At 41.7% G+C, this 19,635-nt stretch overlaps 1 protein-coding gene across 1 annotated transcript in view; it reads left to right on the top strand.

The window, feature by feature from the left end:
- The window catches only part of MAP1B (microtubule associated protein 1B), a 101,833-nt gene that overhangs the window by 8,222 nt on the left and 73,976 nt on the right, over window positions 1–19,635 (top strand). The gene's annotated exons all lie outside the window — the stretch shown is intronic.

Raw genomic sequence — 19,635 nt, 5'->3', positions numbered from 1 at the left:
TTCCCTTCTCTTCTATATTTTTTTTTTTCTATTTTCTTTGTTTTTCTATTCTTTGGTCTTAACCAGGATGTAAGGAAAATATAAACAGAGAAATGGTGTGGTCTACAAGGTAATCGCGTTACAGATGCGATTACACAGTATAGCAGTATTTTTAATAGTAAATCTTGTTAGCCATGGGATTGGCAAGTTTCATGATAAATGTAATGTCATGGTAGTGAGATGTTTTTCTTGTGGAATTGTAACACAGTTTAAAAAAAATAAAGAATTTATAAAAAAAAAGAAAAAAAAGAAAAGGATTGATGCCAGACTGAAAATTGGAGCCATTTTAGCAAAGTATGCTATACCCCCTGTATTAGTTTAAAAGCAGAATGTTATTGTTGGACTGAAGCATACTAAAAGAGGAACTTTACCTGACATCCAAAAATAAAAGAGAGAAGCTACAAACGTGTTGTAGCTACTGACTAAAAGAAAAAAAAAAAAGCACATACTTACCTGCCCATGAGGTCTTCCAAGCATCCAAAGTCTTTGCAGCTTTCTGTCTTCCCGAAGAGCAATTTGGCTGCTGGATTTGGGATCCGGCTTTTACTTGTTAATCTTTCAAAGCTAGCGCCCCCCTGCCTCGGCCCTGCTGTGCATGCGCAAGACTGGCGGACTGCTGGGAGATTGTCCCAAAGCCTTCAGGGGTGTGGGTCGTGATATCCCAGAGGCTGCAGGTGCCAAGGGTTATGTCCTCCTCACCTAGGTGCGGAAAGAAGAAATTGGAGTGTGCACCACCAAATAAAGTACTTGCTCCCCCCCCCCAAAAAAGTATTTGTGTAACAGGGAGGGGGAGGATTAGAATGATGCCGAGTTAAATTTTTTGTTTAAATATCTGCTTTATTGTTCCTGTCAGCGGATTACGCTAATAATAGCATCTTTGTGGCACTACTGTTTTGTTGTGAATGGGGGGGGGGGTGGAGCCTAATGAGGGTGGCCCACAAATGCTGCATCAGGCAGCTCATAGGTAAGAAATGGGTCTATTGGTCTATATACAATAACACCTGTATCCCTTTCAGTCTGCCATTGGTTTAACCTTTTCAGCATTCTCAAAGTCCACAGGTTGTTAGTATAAGTAGACACACTGGGGGTATTTACTAAAACTGGGGAGTGCAGTATCTGGATCAGCTCTGCATAGAAATCAGCTTCCAAGTCTTTTTGTCAAAGTTTAAAGAGGAAGTAAATCCTGATGGGTTTACTTCCTCTTTGTTTCCCTGCAAAGGTAAAGCATAATGGGCTACTATGCATCGCATAGTAGCCCATTATGTGTCACTTACCTGAAACCGAAGCCTGCAATGTCCCCGATTTCCTCACCTCCACGAAGCATCCATCTTTCACCCTCTTCCTTCCGGGTATTGCTGCTCCGGCGCTGTGACTGGCCAAAGCAGCAATGACGCCACTCCCGCGAATGCGGAGCCGATACTTACGGCATGATGCCATTCAGCAACGGAACGCTCAGTGCACCTGCGCCGTTGTCTACGGCGTGCATGCGCCATAGACATTGGTGCATTATTTATTAAAAATATCTCCTAAACCGTGTAGGTCTAGGATATATTGCAAGCACCTACAGGTAAGCCTTAATCTAGGCTTACCTGTAGGTGAAAGTTCTCAAAGAGGGTTTACAACCACTTTAATGGAACAAGCTGAAGTTAGAAGCTGATTGGCTATCATGCACAGCTGCACCAGATTTTGCACTCTCCAGTTTTAGGCTGGGTTCACACTACTACACTACTTTCATCCTACTTTGCTCTGCTACATTGGTCCTACATTTATCCTACATTGGTCCTACATCCATCCTACTTTCATGAACAGGATACTACTTTGGTCCGACTTCAATGATATTCAATGGGCCTGAAGTAGGATCAATGTAGGACCAAAAGTAGTACAGGGAGCATTTTCAAAGTCGGACCGACTTGTGTAGGATGCTGCAAGACGCTCTCATAGGGAAACATTGAACACAGAGCAAAGTAGGATGAAAGTAGTGTAGTAGTGTGAACCCAGCCTAAGTAAATCAACCGCATTATCCCTTTGTGTGATAAGACAATCTGACAATTTGCTCTAGCTAGGAACACTTGTAGCCAGATTCAGGTAGCTTTACGCCGGCGTATAAGTAGATACCCCGACGTAACTCTGAATCTACGCCGTCCTAAATTTAAGCGTATTCTGGAAACCAGATACGCTTAAATTAGGCTAAGATACGCCGTCGTATCTTAGGGTGCAATATTTACGCTGGCCGCTAGGTGGCGCTTCCGTTGAGTTTGGTGTAGAATATGCAAATTACTAGATACGCTGATTCAGAAACGTACGTGCGCCCGGCGCATTTTTTTTACGTCGTTTACGTACGGCTTTTTCCGGCGTAAAGTTAGTCGAACAAATAGCTGGCCTAGTCAATGTTAAGTATGGCCGTCGTTCCCGCGTCGAAATTTTAATTTTTTACGTCGTTTGCGGAACTCGTCCGTGAATGGGGCTGGATGTAATTTACGTTCACGTCGAAACCAATATGTCCTTGCGGCGTACTTTGGAGCAATGCACACTGGGATATGTACACAGACGGCACCAGCGCCATTCGTAAAAAACGTCAATCACGTCGGGTCACCGATCATTTACATAAAACACGCCCCCTCATCCTCATTTGAATTAGGCGCGCTTACGCCGGCCCCATTTACGCTACGCCGCCGTAACTTAGGAGGCAAGTGCTTTGTGAATACAGCACTTGCCTCTCTGACTTACGGCGGCGTAGCGTAAATATGATACACTACACCGCCTCAAAGATGCGCCCGGCTACCTGAATCTAGCTATTGGTCTACACTGGATTCCAAGTCCAAATAAATTGATGTGTATACAATATACTCCACACAGCAGTCCCTTCACTACATACAGGCATACCCCACTTTTAATTACACAATGGGGTTTATTTACTAAAGCTGGAAAGTGCAAAACCAACCCTTCTACATAGAAACCAATGAGCTTCCAGGTTTTATTACCAAGCTTAATTGAACAAGCTGGGGCTAGAAGCTCATTGGTTTCTATGCAGAAGTGAGTCTGATTTTGCACTTTCCAGCTTTAGTAAATAAACCCCATTGTGTACTTATAAGTGGGGTATGCCTGTATATTGTATATTAAAGTAAGATCACACATCTCATTCAGTTCCAATAGGAAAGGAAATAGTCTACCCTTGAACCGTGACTGTTTGTATAGAGAGATCTCACAGCCTTCACCTCGATCATCTTGGTCCTCTTGGACCTCAATCATCTTGGCTCCCACATGACCCACTGTCGGGGGCACCCTGTGAACAATGCCCCCAAATCCTCCATACATGATTTCAGGGTCTGTAAGGGGGCATATGCAAACATAATAGTGCAGCCTGCCAACTATTTATGAAATTAATTAATTTATTACACTTACAGTTGAAAATTGCATATTGTAAAATCCATAGAAAAGCCTCCTGAAAAAAATCCCAACTCCAGTTTTTAATGGCTGATTTCTTCAGGGGTTATAGATTGATTACTATCCCGTCCCCCGCAAGGGGAAAAAGTATGTGATGCCATGCCGATTTTGTACGTTTGCCCACTGACAAAGAGATGATCAGTCTATAATTTTAATGGTAGGTTTATTTTAACACTGAGAGACAAAATAACGAAAAACAAAATTCAGAAAAACGTATTTCAAAAAAGCTATAAATTGATTTGCATTTTAATGAGTGAAATAAATATTTGACCCCCTTCGCAAAACATGACTTAGTACTTGGGGGCAAAACTCTTTTTGGCAATCACAGCAGTCAGACGTTTCTTGTAGTTGGCCACCAGCTTGAAACAAATCTCTGGAGGGATTTTGTCCCACTCCTTTTTGCAGATCCTATCCATTAAGGTTTTGAGGCTGGCCTTTGGTAACTCAAACCTTTAGCTCCCTCCACATAATTTCTATGGGATTACATTTTGGAGACTGGCTAGGCAACGCCAGGACCTTAATGTACTTATTCTTGAGCTACTCCCTTGTTGCCTTGGCCTTGTGCTTTGTGTGATTGCCATGCTGGAATACCCATCCATGACCCATTTTCAATGCACTGGCTGAGAGAAGGAGGTTCTCACCCATGATATGATGGTACATGGCCCCTCCATCATCCCTTAGATGGGGTAAAGTTGTCCTGACCCCTTAGCAGAAAAACACCCCCAAAGCATAATGTTTCCACCTTCATGTTTAATGGTGGTGATGGTGCTCTTGGGGTCATAGGCAACATTCCTCCTCCTCCAAACAGGGCGAGTTGAGTTGATGCCAAAGAGCTTGATTTTGGTCTCATCTGACCACAACACTTTTACCCAGTTCTCCTCTGAATCATTCAGATGTTCATTAGCAAACCTCAGACAGGCCTGTACATGTGCTTTCTTGAGCAGGGAGACCTTGTGGGCACAGCAGGGTTTCACTCCCTTACGGCACAGTGTGTTACTAATTATTTTCTTGGTGACTCTGGTCTCAACTGCCTTGAGATCATTGACAAGATTCTCCTGTGTATTTCTGGGCTGGTTCCTCACCGTTCTCATGATTGTTAAACTCCACGAGGAGAGATCTTGCATGGAGCCCCCGACCGAGGGAGATTGACAGTTATTTTGTGTTTCTTCCATTTGCGAATAATCGCACCAACTGTTCTCACCCTCTCAACAGACTGCTGGGCGATGGTCTTGAAGCCAATTCCAGTCTTTTGTAGGTCTACAATCTTGTCCCTGACATCATTGGACAGCTCTTTGGTCTTGGCCATGGTGGAGAGATTGGAATGTGATTAATTGCTTCTGTGGACAGGTGTCTTTTATACAGGTAACAAGCTGATATTATGAGCACTCCCTTTGAGGCTGGGTTCACACTTGTCCGACAAACGCTCCAACATGAGCTCATGTTGCATGACGTATGAAAATCAATATTTCCCTATGAGAGCCGTCTTAACTGGTCCGACTTTGAAAATGCTCCCTGTACTACTTTGGTCCGACATTCATCCTACTTCAATCCATTGAATATCATTGAAGTCGGACCAAAGTAGGAGGAGCCTTGTCCTAACCATCAACCATCAACCAGCAGCAGTAAAAGGAATTTATCTCACTCTGGGATTGTTTGGATTGGTCAAAGAACAAGTCAGACTATCACAAAGTCGGATCAAAGTAGTATCCTGGTTATGAAAGTCAGATGGATGTAAGACCAATGTACGACTGATGTTGCAGAGCAAAGTAGTATTTCACTCATTAAAATACAAATCAATTTAAAGACTTTTTTTAAATGTGTTTTTCTGGATATTTTTATTGTTATTCTGTCTCTCACTGTTAAAATAAACCGACCATTAAAATTATAGACTGATAATTTCTTTGTCAGTAGGCAAACATACAAAAGTAGCAGGGGATCAAATACTTTTTTCCCTCACTGTACAATACTCATAAAATCATTCTTCCTCTAAATATTAACACTTGCTTGATCATTGGGTTATTCAAATGCCATTATCCCCTTTCAACCTACAAATTAACCCCTAAATCTAAATAATTTTACACTCTCGTCTTTGACATACACTACAGAAAGACTGTGTACCTAATAGTTAGCTAAGCAAACAAAGAGCAGACAGCAGGCTGAGATAGGGTAGTGGTGTTAGTCAGTCCATATATAATAATTTTTTTTTCAACCAGAAATTACCCAATTCCCTCTTCCTCTTCGATGTGGATGGGGGTATGACTCCCGCTGGTTTATTGTATTCTGACAATGGGGAGACTTCTCTTCCATCAGAATGCACTGATCAGTGCTGACGGCTATAGCCGGCAGTACTGATCGACCAGGAAAAACCTGACAGGCTGGACTGGCGGAAATTCGATCCCTGTGTGGCCGGCTTTATTTTATATTGATTTTACATTTTTGCTTTGAGTTTAGATATATGTAAAGAGTTGTGCTGTTTCTTTGTTTTTATCCTCACTTTATAAACAAAATTATGGGCCCCATTGTATCACTGGATGCTTTAACTATACATTTGTAAATTATCTGCAACGCGTTAAAAAAAAGTGGGTCTGTGATGCCAGAGACCCCCCAGTCCTGGTACTGAGTATACTCTGAACATACATTCATTCCTAAAGCCTTGTTCACACAGGTTGTACTATAGCGTACACTAATGCAAAGCCATGTTTATGTACAGGTGTTTCATGCATCCCTTACAGGCCATCACATTGATGTCAATTGGGATTCAGAAATTGCACAGACACAGCCACTGCTCCTAATTTCATATGCGTGTGGGTGTGGGTGCGTGTCCCTGAGCTCACACTGTTAATAATTCTAAAGCTATAAAAGTTATTTGCCAGGGAATCTGGAATGATGTATTGCTTTCGGATGAATAATATACATTTCTCTCCCACTCACATGCAGTAATAATGTAAGCACTAGGGGAGGTCAAGATCTGCAACATCCAATTAAAATACATCTTGTACTGGTCTATCTTTAGTTGACTGAATTGGTTGATATCTGTTACTGTACTTATACACTACTTATTGCATAAATTTACTGGATAACTAAAAAACTCTAAAATATGTGGCAACTCATTTTAGACGTTTGGAAGAAACATAGGTATAGTTAAATACAGGAATATACAACTTTTAAGGATAAGTGCATGATTAGACATAAAAAAAATATGTTCTCTCCCTCTCTTTTAATAGTAAAAATAACTCAGCTGTAGGCTTCCCTGCAAATCAGCGGTTTCCATAGAGACAGCGTTGAGATGTCTTCCTGAGCTTGGCGCATGCGCAACGCAGTCCCTAAGCTGTAATTAATTTCTGTCTCTTCTTTCAACTTACAGGTTGATTGAAATCAATCATTAGGCTACAGGTTTATACCCCTCTAGGCCCTTTAAGGGGAAGGCCTGCCTCTAACAGTTCTTTCTAATGCTTCAGCATACTGAATCTATTATTACACTTTAAGTGGTATCATAGCGATACTTTTTAAATTAAACAAAATAAAGAGATATTTATATGATTTATTTCTGTAAAATACAGTAATTCAACATTGTATTTAAACTATATCTGTCATGAGAGATAGATTGACTTTCGGGAACATCCATTTTCCTAAGAAGGCCAGAAATGGCAGACCACATGTTTTATTCATGACAGGTGTACGTTAAAGTTTCAAATAGAATATAACTTTAAATTTGAATGTACAAGCCACCATAATACTTGAATATTGCTTTTTGTGGGATAGTGGTTCGCAGCCCTGGGAGAAGTCAAGAATTAAAAGGAACTCCTAAAGTTGCTACCTACAGAATGAAGGGTCATTGGTAGAGGTCTGTTATATTGTATAGTGTGGAGAAATGTTTTCACATAATTAAAGTGTCACTAAAGGCAATACTTCTTTTTTCATTTTGGATAGAGTAATGGAGGGTTATAAACACCCATCTGTGTCCAATTGGGAAGATTTCCCTTCACTTTCTGTCCCATAGCTAAAACTGGAAGTGAGAGGAAATCCCTCCAAAGTGAAGGAATCCTGGCATGTCACCAGGGTTGCCAGATCTAAGGTCCCCATTGGAAGATTTCCCCTCTATTATTCTGATGTTAACCCAAAATGTGGGATTTTCTTTTATTTTAACATTCGATATTAAGGGTAAACAGGACAAATAGAGAAGGTTAATCTCCCTAACAGGGACACAGACCAATAAATGTTCTGTATCTATGAAGATGTCTATGAAGGTATCAATGAAGGAAAGCCTTGACATCTATGAAGATGTCTATGAAGGTATCTATGAAGGAAAGCCTTGACATCTATGAAGATGTCTATGAAGGTATCTATGAAGGAAAGCCTTGACATCTATGAAGATGTCTATAAAGGTATCAATGAAGGAAAGCCTTGACATCTATGAAGATGTCTATGAAGGTATCAATGAAGGAAAGCCTTGACATCTATGAAGATGTCTATGAAGGTATCTATGAAGGAAAGCCTTGACATCTATGAAGATGTCTATGATGGTATATATGAAGGAAAGCCTTGACATCTATGAAGATGTCTATGAAGGTATTAATGAAGGAAAGCCTTGACATCTATGAATATGTCTATGAAGGTATCAATGAAGGAAAGCCTTGACATCTATGAAGATGTCTATGAAGGTATCAATGAAGGAAAGCTTTGACATCTATGAAGATGTCTATGAAGGTATCAATGAAGGAAAGCCTTGACATCTATGAAGATGTCTATGAAGGTATCTATGAAGGAAAGCCTTGACATCTATGAAGATGTCTATGAAGGTATCAATGAAGGAAAGCCTTGACATCTATAAAGATGTCTATGAAGGTATCTATGAAGGAAAGCCTTGACATTTTTGAAGATGTCTATGAAGGTATCTATGAAGGAAAGCCTTGATTGCCAATCAGGCTCCGCTTCAAACTTGTCTGCCTTTGTTAACTTTATGTTTCCAAGAAAGAAAGTTGATGGGACAAGTAGTTTACAATATAATGTTTACTTTGTTTTTTTTGCTTCTAGTTCATCTCACAGGGAGGGACAATGACACTGCATATATACAGTTATTTCCTGTACTTGCTAAAGAGTTCTTAGTCTGAAAATGAAAGCTAATGCAGCCACCACATATATATGCAAATTATACAATTTTGGTGTAGATGGGCATAAAGGCCAACCGTGATATTCCCTTTACTTACTTACCAGCCTTGTGCTCACAGCCCATTATTTACCTTATAAAGTTGCATTTCCCTTTTCTTAACTCCTTTTTTGGAGCTTCTAGAACAGGGGTCTCAAAACTTTCTAAGCAAAGGGTCAGTTTACTGTCATTCAGACTCTAGGGGGGCAGGACTGTGCCCAGTGGGAGAAAACAATGTCCCATGTTTGGTACTAGGGGGAGAAATTGTCTGTGTCAGTGAAAGGAATAGTTCCCTATTGTTGGTGTCACTGGAAGGAACAGTGCCCCATCATTGGTGTCAGTAGAGGAATAGTGTCTCATTGCTGGTGTCGTGGGAGGAATATTGCCCCATCATTGCTGTCAGTGGGAGGAATAATGTCCCATCATTGCTGTCAGTGGGAGGAATAATGTCCCATCGTTGGTGTCAGTGGGAGGAATAGTGCTCCACTTTTGGTGTCAGTGGCAGCAATAATGCCTCAATGGCTAGCAAAGGGCCACAGTTTGGAGACCACTGTTATATAATATGATTATCATATGCTCCAGTTCCCTGAGTATGATCCCTGTGTTAAAGGGGTCTGTCCCAGGAAATAATGCATTCATAGCACTGTTCCTAGCCACCCAGCAGCAAAAAGTATACATTGTACTGCACAAGGGACATCCTATGCGTCATACTGTGCTGACGCCAACTCAAAGTGGTGCCAATGGAGCAATTTGTGCCTTCTTTTTTTTTTTTGATACCTTCTCTCCTAACAATGCATAGATATCTCTTCTTTGAAATATTTTTCTTCATAAATGTCTGCCTCTTGTCTCAAAGGTCTCTAAGGTCGCATACACACGGTCGATCCATCCGATGAGAATGTGACAGCGGAGGGGGGGGGGGGAGGGATCCAAAAAGCAGAGGTTCACTTTTAAAAAAAAAAATGGGCTACACATGCAGGTATGATTTTATGGGGGGTGGTAAGTAAGGTATCCCTGGATTTCATTGTCTGGTAACCTTATTCTTAAAGGCTATGTAAAGGAATAATTACACCTCATTTTATAAAATCTCAGCATAAAAGGCTAAATGGGACTTTTAAAGGTTGCTTTTTTAAAAATCAGTTAAAGGTTCTGTTTCAATTTGGCACCAGGGCCTTGTGACCCCCTCTGCTTACTTCCACCACTCCAAGCAGTCTTTCGGTCCTCCGTTCCTCCGGTGTATGCATCACCAATATGAATAAACTCTGTGGGTGGGATGAAACGTGTCAGGGGGTATGGGTATGGCCTGGGATGAGCCTAGGATGAGGCCGCTTTCTTTCTCGATTCAATACACGGGCTGTGAAGGAGTGTGGCATCTTTTAACTACACTTTGAATACGAAGCTTGGATTGGCACCAGGGCCTTGTTTATGTCCCTGCTTGGACATTTATAGACAGTTAAACTCAAATAAAACTTTAATAGATTAATGTAATGTCTAAATGTTTCCTAGTAATAAAAATAATATTATAAGCGCTTGAAATTCATTCACTTTCTATATAATTATATCTAACATGTCATCTAGGCTGATTTTACAGTTCATACAGCCCTTCATACATTAAAATGACAAACAGGCTTTTGCTGCAAATAATGTCAAAATCAGGAATTCACTGCAAAAATAGATGTAGCTTTTGTTTGGTAAAACAAGATCCATAAAAGATGAATTAGGCTTCATTTCCATGGACGTTTTTACAGCCACTTTTCTGATTGTTTTTTGCAGCTTAAAAACGGCTCTCCATGTTATTCTATGGCCTCATGCCCACCATGACGTTTTTGAGCTGTAGATGGCTGAGCCGTTTTTAAGCTGCAAAAAAAAACCAGGACCAGTGCGTTCTGAAGCTCCAGCGTTAGAGCTGTAAAAACGCCAGATGTTAAACGCTCAAAAACGTGCAAAAATGCTAAAAAACGCGAAAAACCGCTACTGCTGCGTTTTTGAGCTCCAGCTCAAAAAAAAAAAAAAACATGGACAGGCGTTTTTAAGCTGTAAAAAAGGCTAAGAAAAGTGGCTGTAAAAACATCCATGGAAATGAAGCCTTATAGTCGTTTTTTTCCCCTATTAAATAACCTCATAAATGTATCATTTGAGTTTTGGCTCTGACCCCCTGCCTCCCCCCTTTCCTCTGCACTAGGACTTAACATTTAGTGCACAGTTGCTCTATGGTAAATGCATTCCTGATTGTGTCTATCTATCTCTAGATTTATACTAGGTTGATCACATCTAAGATGTCTTTTAATTTTTCCCCGTTATATGCATGTTATAATGTTCGGTAGTGGTGTGGAGACCATATTGCTGCCCATGCATATTTTATTCCAGTAAAGCGTTGTTCGGCCCGTACAGGTGGGAGATGACCTAGTTATAGATTCACACGCTGTGTAGAAGGATGCAGTATTCTTGATAAGTGCAAAGCTTTGCAGCTCTTGGGAAATGATCAGACAGTAAATGCTGCTATATAAATAACTCCTTTGTCCTCTGAAGGGCATGACTTGCAATATGCAGACCTTTCTTCTTTCTGCTGGACAAACCGGACCACTAGTATCATTATGTCCATTGCAACGTGATTTAATTCTATTTAATCCTAACTTTATTTTACTTGACATATATATTTAATAATATATGCACATATATTCACATCTTATAGATTGAGCCTCGAAGAGCAGGCTGTCATTTTACTTTAAATCTGATAAAGAGCCAGTGATAGGAGATGCCCTAGGGCTTAGAAAAACAGCTGATGATATGAATCCTTTAACAACTGTGTATTACGGGAAGAGAAAATGCCCAGTCATATCACACACAATAAATAAATTAATTTGTGAGCTTATTTCTAGTGTTAATAATTTAATCTTTTCTGGAAGGGTTGATACAATATGTGGAATGTATCATTATTTCTTAAGATAATTTATTATAATGATCACAGTTAACTTTATTCATATTTCAAAAAGTACTACTAAATTTAATAACAATAATATACATTTATATAAAATACAATACTTCAACAAACATCTTCAACAAAGAATTTAAATGGGCTAAAAAAAAAAAGCAACAAATCGACATAAACAAATTCAACAGTAAGTTTGAAAATCCCGCTCTTGTATACTATCTATGGAAAAGAGAATTTAGGATCTAAGGCCACCCACCGTCAAGAATTCATGGATCCATTCTATACTGAGAAAAAACTTGCACACCTTCAAGTTCAGACAAAGGCAAAAGCACCTTTGGTACTTTTGGCAAAGTTTCAACTGTTTTAGAACAAAAAAGATTACACATTACAAAATATGTGTATATATATATATATATATATATATATATACACACACAGTATATATATGTGTGTGTAGCACTACCCCTGAAGGAGCTGCTGGTTTAGTTTTGGGCTTGCCGTTACCTTACTGTTCCTTACACTGGTCTCAGGGGTTCTCCTTGAAGAGGTGGGTAAAGAAAGAAATGTCTGCGCCAAACACCCAGTCTCTTTTTCTCCCTCCTGCAGGGAGGGTTTTTTATTAAAGTAAACTTTAGATAAGAGGGATGGAGGTTTAGGGGAGATTCAGGCATCTTACTTGCAAATCACGGACATTCTCCTAGGTCCAGAGGAACAACTGTCTCCACGCTGGACTCAGCGACCACCGGATAGGCCCACTCCCACTGGCCTAGCAGCCGGTGCAAAGCTAGTCTCTGCCACAGACTTGGTGAAAGTAGAATTGGTTCAACAGTCTCTGCCACAGACTTGTGTAACCACGAACTGGGTTAACTTCTGAAAGAGCACAGCTCACAGTGCCAGGATCTCTCCGCCGTTCCGGCAGCACTGCGAGGTAGATTTTGATCCGGATGCATTGAGTCTTCAATTGCTCGGTCCCTTTCAGCAGGCAAGGCGACACAGGACCATCCCTGGATCAGTAGGCCCCAGCAGCTCCTGGGCCTACATCTCAGTAACGGAGCCTCAGGCCAATGTGGCCCCAAGACGGGAACCGCCAATACATCCCTGAGGCCAGGAGGGCCCTCAGGTCCGGATCAGGCAAAACCAACCCACAAAATGGTGTCTGCCCCTTAAGTACCCTCTCCCAGAATGCACAGCGGGCTGACCACGCCCCTTGAGCCACTTCTGAAAAAGGAATACCCAATACATTCAACCTGTTGCATTTCAAACCTTGACCAGTGGTGACAGTGACACCTACTGTCAAGTGGAAAAATGTGCAACCCAGCTGAACTGTAGCAGAACCATAATTTGAATACAATCTTTCTGAGCCAAACTATTGCTCAGACAACTATAATTTTAACATATAGCACCCACTCATTGGGAGCAGGGTGCTACATATATATATATATCGTAGTTTACCAATTCTTAGATGTGGCAGCTGTATTAATTTTTTTTCAGGCCTTTTGCCTTAATTTTCACCTGGCTGCCTTGGAGGGGAAGGAGGGGGCGAGCGCCACGGGATTACAAAGAGCTAGGATTTCCTGATTACTTAGTGCTCGCAGTCACACAGTCCCGCTTCCTTAACCAGCTCCTATGATAGACATCACATGTCCCAGCATTGGGCCAGTGTTCTGTCTATCATAGGAGCCAGTCCAGGAGGCGAGACTGTATGTGACTGCAAGTAAACAGGAGATCCCTCTGTGTAATCCAGGACTGATCAGGCTGCATTGATGGGCAATGGCAAGGCCTGCAGTTGGGCACTGATAAGGGTGCATTAATGGGCAATGGTGAGGCTGCAGATGGGCTCTGATCAAGCTGTATTGAAGGGCAATGGTGAGGCTGCAGATGGACACTGATCAGGCTGCATTGATGGGCAATGATGAGGCTGCAGATGGGCATTGATCAGGCTGCATTTATGGGCACTGATCAGGCTGCATTAATGGGCACTGGTGAGGCTGCAGATGGGCACTGATAAGGCTGCATTGGTGAGCACTGGCCCTTATTTTGCTTCAAAGTTCTTTATTTAATTTTTTTCCCCTGAAGCTTCCCTTTTAAAATTAAGGTACGTGTTATACGCCTGTGAATACAGTATTTATGTTCCTAGAATGCCAACGCTTACTTAGCTCACTTTATCTATGGAGGGATCCATGGCTGTTACCCAGGCTGCTCCCTAATTCGGATTACAAACAGGTCTATCTCTCTTCTTCTCTATTGCATACAAGGGTGGGGTGTAGTGTAAAAAGCCTAGAACCTAGTATTCTTCTTGCTGGTTTGTGTATATGTACCGTATCTACCCGCTGATGGACATTGGTGGTTAAATACTTGCTTTATGCAAACACAGCATGGGCCAGCTGAGCAGTACATTTTCTAATGCATAAAAGCAACACGGGTCACTTACTAGACAAATCAACCCATTCAAGCTCATAGGACCCTTAATTCTGTTATTGTAGTAAAAATTAAGAAAATGTACAAAGGATAGGTAACTATCAATAAGGCATATCTAAAAATATACACTGTATTCTACTTTACAAGGTCTTAGATAGTGGTGGTTGTGTTTGTTTTTTTACAGTCAGTACAGAAAACAACTGTTGGTCTTTCAGTGTCCTTTTTACTTCCTGAAAGATGAAAGGAAAGCACAAATATCCTTATATTTCTTTTTTAAACTACTAATCCCATCATATACTGTACAGGGGAGACAAGAGTGTAGTGAAAGAAAGTGTAATATTTGCAAGCATGTTATTTTGCAAGACTAATGCCGCGTACACACGGTCGGAATTTCCAACAACAAATGTTCAATGTGAGCTTTTGGTCGGATATTCCAACCGTGTGTAGGCTCCATCGGACATTTGCTGACGGAATTTTCGACAACAAATGTTTGAGAGCTGGTTCTCAATTTTTCCGACAACAAAAGTTTGTCTGTACGCAATTCTGACGCACAAAAATCCTACGCATGCTCGGAATCATTGAAATAATTTTTTCTCGGCTCGTCGTGGTGTTGTATGTCACCACGTTCTTGACGTTCAGAATTTCCGACAACATTAGTGTGACCAGGTGTATGCAAGACAAGTTTGAGCGAACAATCCGTCAGAAAAAAATACATGGTTTTATTGTCGGGAATGTCCGATCGTGTGTATGCGGCATAACAAAGAGGAAAAAGGCCTGAAGTTATAATGTTATATATACATATATTTATCTACAGTATCTCACAAAAGTGAGTACACCCCTCACATTTTTGTAAATATTTTATTATATCTGTTCATGTGACAACACTACAGAATTGACACTTTGCTAAAATGTAAAGTAGTGGGGAGTGGGAATGGTTTTGAACTATTGGGTTCATTGAAAACAGTGCCCAGGTAGATTTTCCTGGAGGCACTGGCTGAAGCACATGGACACCTGTGTCTCACTTAGGGTGACCACATTTCCAAACTACAATTCAGGGACACCCCCCCCCCCTTCCCACAAATCAGCTTGTGCTCTAAAGAATCACAGCACAGTGATTGGACATAAGAGGCGGATTTATGATTTCTCCAATCACAAGCTCCTCATTGATCTCCTCCAGGCATTCCCGGCCAGGACAAGTACTATCAGTGAGTAAAGCGGTGATGTGGCAGCCTTTTTCTGGGGGAATCAGATTGGCCGGGGGTGGCTGTGTCAGTTTCATTCCGGGACACTGTACTGTCCTGGAATGAAGGTGTCCGGGACAGACCTGCAAAATGCAATCTGGGACACGTGGTCACCCTAGTCTCACTGGCCCCCAGGGCCGTCTTAATAGCATCATGGGTCCCTGGGCAAAGTAATGCTCTGAGGCCCCTACAATGGAGACAGTGCAGATAAATAGAAATCACGTAGGTAGGAGGTAGGGGATATCTAGGGTGTAGAGGGGTCAGAGTTCTGGGGGGATATCTGTCATGTAGAGGGGCAGCCCGGGCTCAAGGACCAGCTGCTTTGAGGAAAAGGGTAGGGGCCCCCCATGCAGCTGGGGCCCCTGGGCAGGGCCCAAGTGTGCCCTCTCATTAAGACAGCCCTGCTGGCCCCAGCTGTATTACTGACTATATGTTAATTGTGTCTGGACCACTGTAGTCAACAAGGCCTCTCCCATCGGGCCTATGGCCTGATGGGAGACTGTACTGGTATCTCTTGGTCTAGCTACATAATCTAGACCACATACTTATGTGCTGAGCATATCATTCAAGAAGATACACATTGAAAATACATGTAAACACATGAAAATCACATAAAATAAATGTCAGCACAGAGATATTAAGTTAGCCAGCCTAAGTATTGTTTCTACTGTTTTTTTCAATCTGGAAAATGTAAAACCTTATTAAAATCAATGAGCCACATGTCAGGAAGGGCCATATTCTGCATGGTAGGTAAGGTTTCCTTCTCAACCCCTCCATCTAGTCATACAATATGTTTACAGCTTGTATTACAGTACCGAGGCTTCTGGACAGTTATGCAAACTTCTACTGTGAGAGAACTGGGAGCACTCATGCTTACTGTTGTAGTTGGTGGAAAGCCATGGCTTATATAGCCAAAAGGGAACGTTATATTAGTGGTTGGAAAAGTTTTACTTTGTGGAATGTGAAGCTAGTATTATAACATGCCTGGAAATCTAAATGTTTTAATATTTAACCTCTAGAACTAAAGGAAATATGTGCTTAACCATTTTGTGTCTAGAATTCATTGAATCCTTGATGTACAGGCAAACTTCTACAGCATACTGCCTACCTAAAAATGTTTTACTTTTTATTTTAACCACTTAAGGACCCCTTCACGTCGATATATACATCGGCAGAATGGCACGGCTGGGCACAAGCACGTACCTGTATGTCCTCTTCAAGAGCCCAGCTGTGGGGTCGCGAGCGTGCCGGCGGCGGCACGCTCGCGGCCCTGTCTGAAGCTTCGTGACCTCACCCGTGGGACCCGATCGCCACTGGTGTCCCGCGATCAATCACAGGAGCTGAAGAACGGGGAGAGGTGTGTGTAAACACACCTTCCCTGTGTTGGTGATCATCAGCAAAAAAAGAAACGTGAAACAAATGGCGTGGGGTTCCCCCCAGGTCTATACCAGGCCCTTCAACTCTAGTATGGATTCAGAGGGGACCCCCCCACACCAAAATAAAAAAATGCAGTGGGGTCCCCCCAAAGTCCATACCGGATCCTTACCCGAACATGCTGGCAGGTCAAGAAAGGTAGGGGACAAGTGAGTGCCCCCCTCCTGAACCTCATCAGGCTGCATGCCCTCAACATGGGAGTTTGGGGACAAGGGCCTTCTCTCGACAACCTTGGCCGGTGGTTGTCAGGCTTTATGGGTGGGGGGGCTTAACAAGGGGGCCCCCAGATCCCGCCCCCCCCTATGTGAATGGGCATTGGGTACATACTACCCCTATCCATTCACCAAAAAGGCAAGCAAAATGTAAAAAATATACTTTTTTTACACTTTCTTTATTAATCCTCTCTGCCACCGTCTTCTCCTACCGTCTGTCCCAGTGCCTTCTCTCCCACCGCCATCACTCTCTGTAACTTCTCTCCCGCCGCCTTTCCCGATCCCTTCTTCGTCTTCTTCCTCGCCACTGGTTACCCGCATTTAAAAAAAAAAAGCTGCTGTTCTTCTGTTGTCATCTTCCTCTGTTGTTTTATCGTCTGCTGTCTGGCATCTGTTATATAGCCATGGGGCGTCATCATCAGGTGACGCCACCCGGAGAGCTTGCCCCCTGTGACATCACCAATACCTGTGACATCACCAAATACCAATAATGCAACACATGTATACCAGTAGCATACAAATGAATGCCAGTAGTACAACACATGTACAGTATACCAGTAGTATACAAATGAATACCAGTAATACAACACATGCATACTTGTAGGAATAACACCCATGATTATTGTTATGGCTTGTATAACTGGGCTATGGAATAAAAACCTATTGCTACGGCTCTACTTATCTTTATACATGAGCCTTATATCTGTTCTTATTACTTTGTGGTCAAGCACAAATGCAGGCTGACATATTGCCAGCTACATGCCAGTAATAGCTTGTTAGGTTCCTGTAATATCCGTCTAATGCTGTGTTATCTTATCTGGTTTCCTTTATGCCCTCTGACCATCTCTTTGGAGGCAGCAGAAATTAAAAATTACTAGCTTGTTAGTAAGACATAAGACAGTTTGGCAAAGCTGTGATGAAAGGAGCTCCAGAAATATGACTAAGCTTCATTAAAAAAGAGCAGTAGGAAATTGCATGTCATTTCTTGTATTTAACTGGCTTGTCTTTCTGTATCTCAGTATGATCATCTTTTAATGCAATTAGATATTTGAACTAGCACAAAATATGAGAATATTATAGCTTTTAAATATTTAAACCATTCTTAAAGCCACTTGTTCACTATCTTGTTTGATGAATAGCTGTAATAAATCTCAGTTACATAAACAGGGAAGGTAAAGATTATTTCTTATTTTTCTCCTTTTTTTATCACACAGTATGTTACAGAGTATGTTTTAACTATCTACACAAGTCCCAGAGGAACTTACAGTTAGGGACATACTCATAAACACAGATCCTCATAGTAAAACTTTGATGGGGTCCTTCAAATTCATGGCCTGTTAGTATCTCTGCTTTGTGGCATCCAGGCTATATTAAACACATTATAACAGTCCCTTGTAACGCTGAGGCCAGCAAGCTTAATTATGTTTAACCATATTACCCATAATGAACACCTTTCAACATTGGTGGCCATAGTACAACTAATAATAGTTGTGTTGATGGTCAGTTTGAACTTGATAACTGAACTTGATAACTGTCTTATCATCCAGTTGAACATAACATCCATTGAAGTTGTCCTTTAAATGTTACTGCCACCCCCCTAATGACTGACCTTTAGCCTCTATCCTGGTGTCTTTACTGTGTGGTCTTGCACAGCATCATACAAAAGTTCCAGACGCATTATTTTCCTATTAAACATACTTGACACTCAGCCCATGCATTTCAATGGCTGGTCCATACTCATACAAATGAGTATAGTTTCAGATGTAAAACCGTATGGGCTGATCAGAACACATTTATAGTAAGTGCTGGACATGGTATTGACTTCTCTCTGCAAGGGTTGTGTTGTGTGGTGCCAGGTATGACCACACAGTGATGGACTCAGAACAGGGCTGAAGGTATTTAGTTGGGTGGATGCCACTCAAAGAAGTTGAAAGGAACTTTTAAAGTAGAAGTAAACCATCCTTATTGTTTTCAGCCAAGGATGCTGCCATCTTGGCCTCTGTTTAATCTTTAACTGTCATGATGCAGGATGCATGTGATCAGTTATGACACCAGTCATTGGATAGTTTGACAGTTTGGTTGAGATCACAACCAATGTGACAGTTATATTTCTGCCATGTCCCGGGAATGTAACTGTTTTTTAAACTGTTAAATCGATTGGGTTTACTTCCACTTTTAGGCTGCATTCACACCTTAGCGTAGGTGATTTGCCACGTATTGCAGCGACATCAAATAGGCGTTTTGTCCCATGACAAAACGCGACGTTTTAAACATTGTTTTTTGCTGGAGGGGTGATTTTTTACATGGTCGGCTATGCCCGAATGCCGAAGCCGCCTGAAAAAAAGGGTCCGGGACTTGTTTTGAGCTTCAGGCATTTCGGCGTTCGGCGTTCGGCGTGGAGATGTGAACCATCTCCATAGCCGACCATGTAAAATCACCCCTCCAGCGTATTAGGGGCTGCTGCGGCGTCGCTCTTCAGGCGTATATACGCCTAGGTGTGAATGGAGCCATAAAAACAACCTCAACTCAAATTCATGGTGCATTACTGCATGTTGTGTTAAGGTAATCCAATAAAAATAATGAGCTGCCAGCACACCAAAACAGACGTGCCACAACTTTTTGAATGCACTATGGTGAATTGTCATGTATTGTCATGCTGCAACACATATGCAGTTTTTTTTGGGGGGGGTATCATTCAAATTGAATAGCAATGCAGTGCAGATTTGCATGTAATTGTTTATATGGGACCTTGCTTTAGGCAAGCATGGATCA

This window comes from Rana temporaria, chromosome 1 (genome assembly GCF_905171775.1).
Source record: "Rana temporaria chromosome 1, aRanTem1.1, whole genome shotgun sequence".
Lineage (NCBI taxonomy): Eukaryota > Metazoa > Chordata > Amphibia > Anura > Ranidae > Rana > Rana temporaria.
The sequence above is the reverse complement of the archived record's forward strand: the minus strand, read 5'-3'. Positions and strand labels throughout refer to the sequence as shown.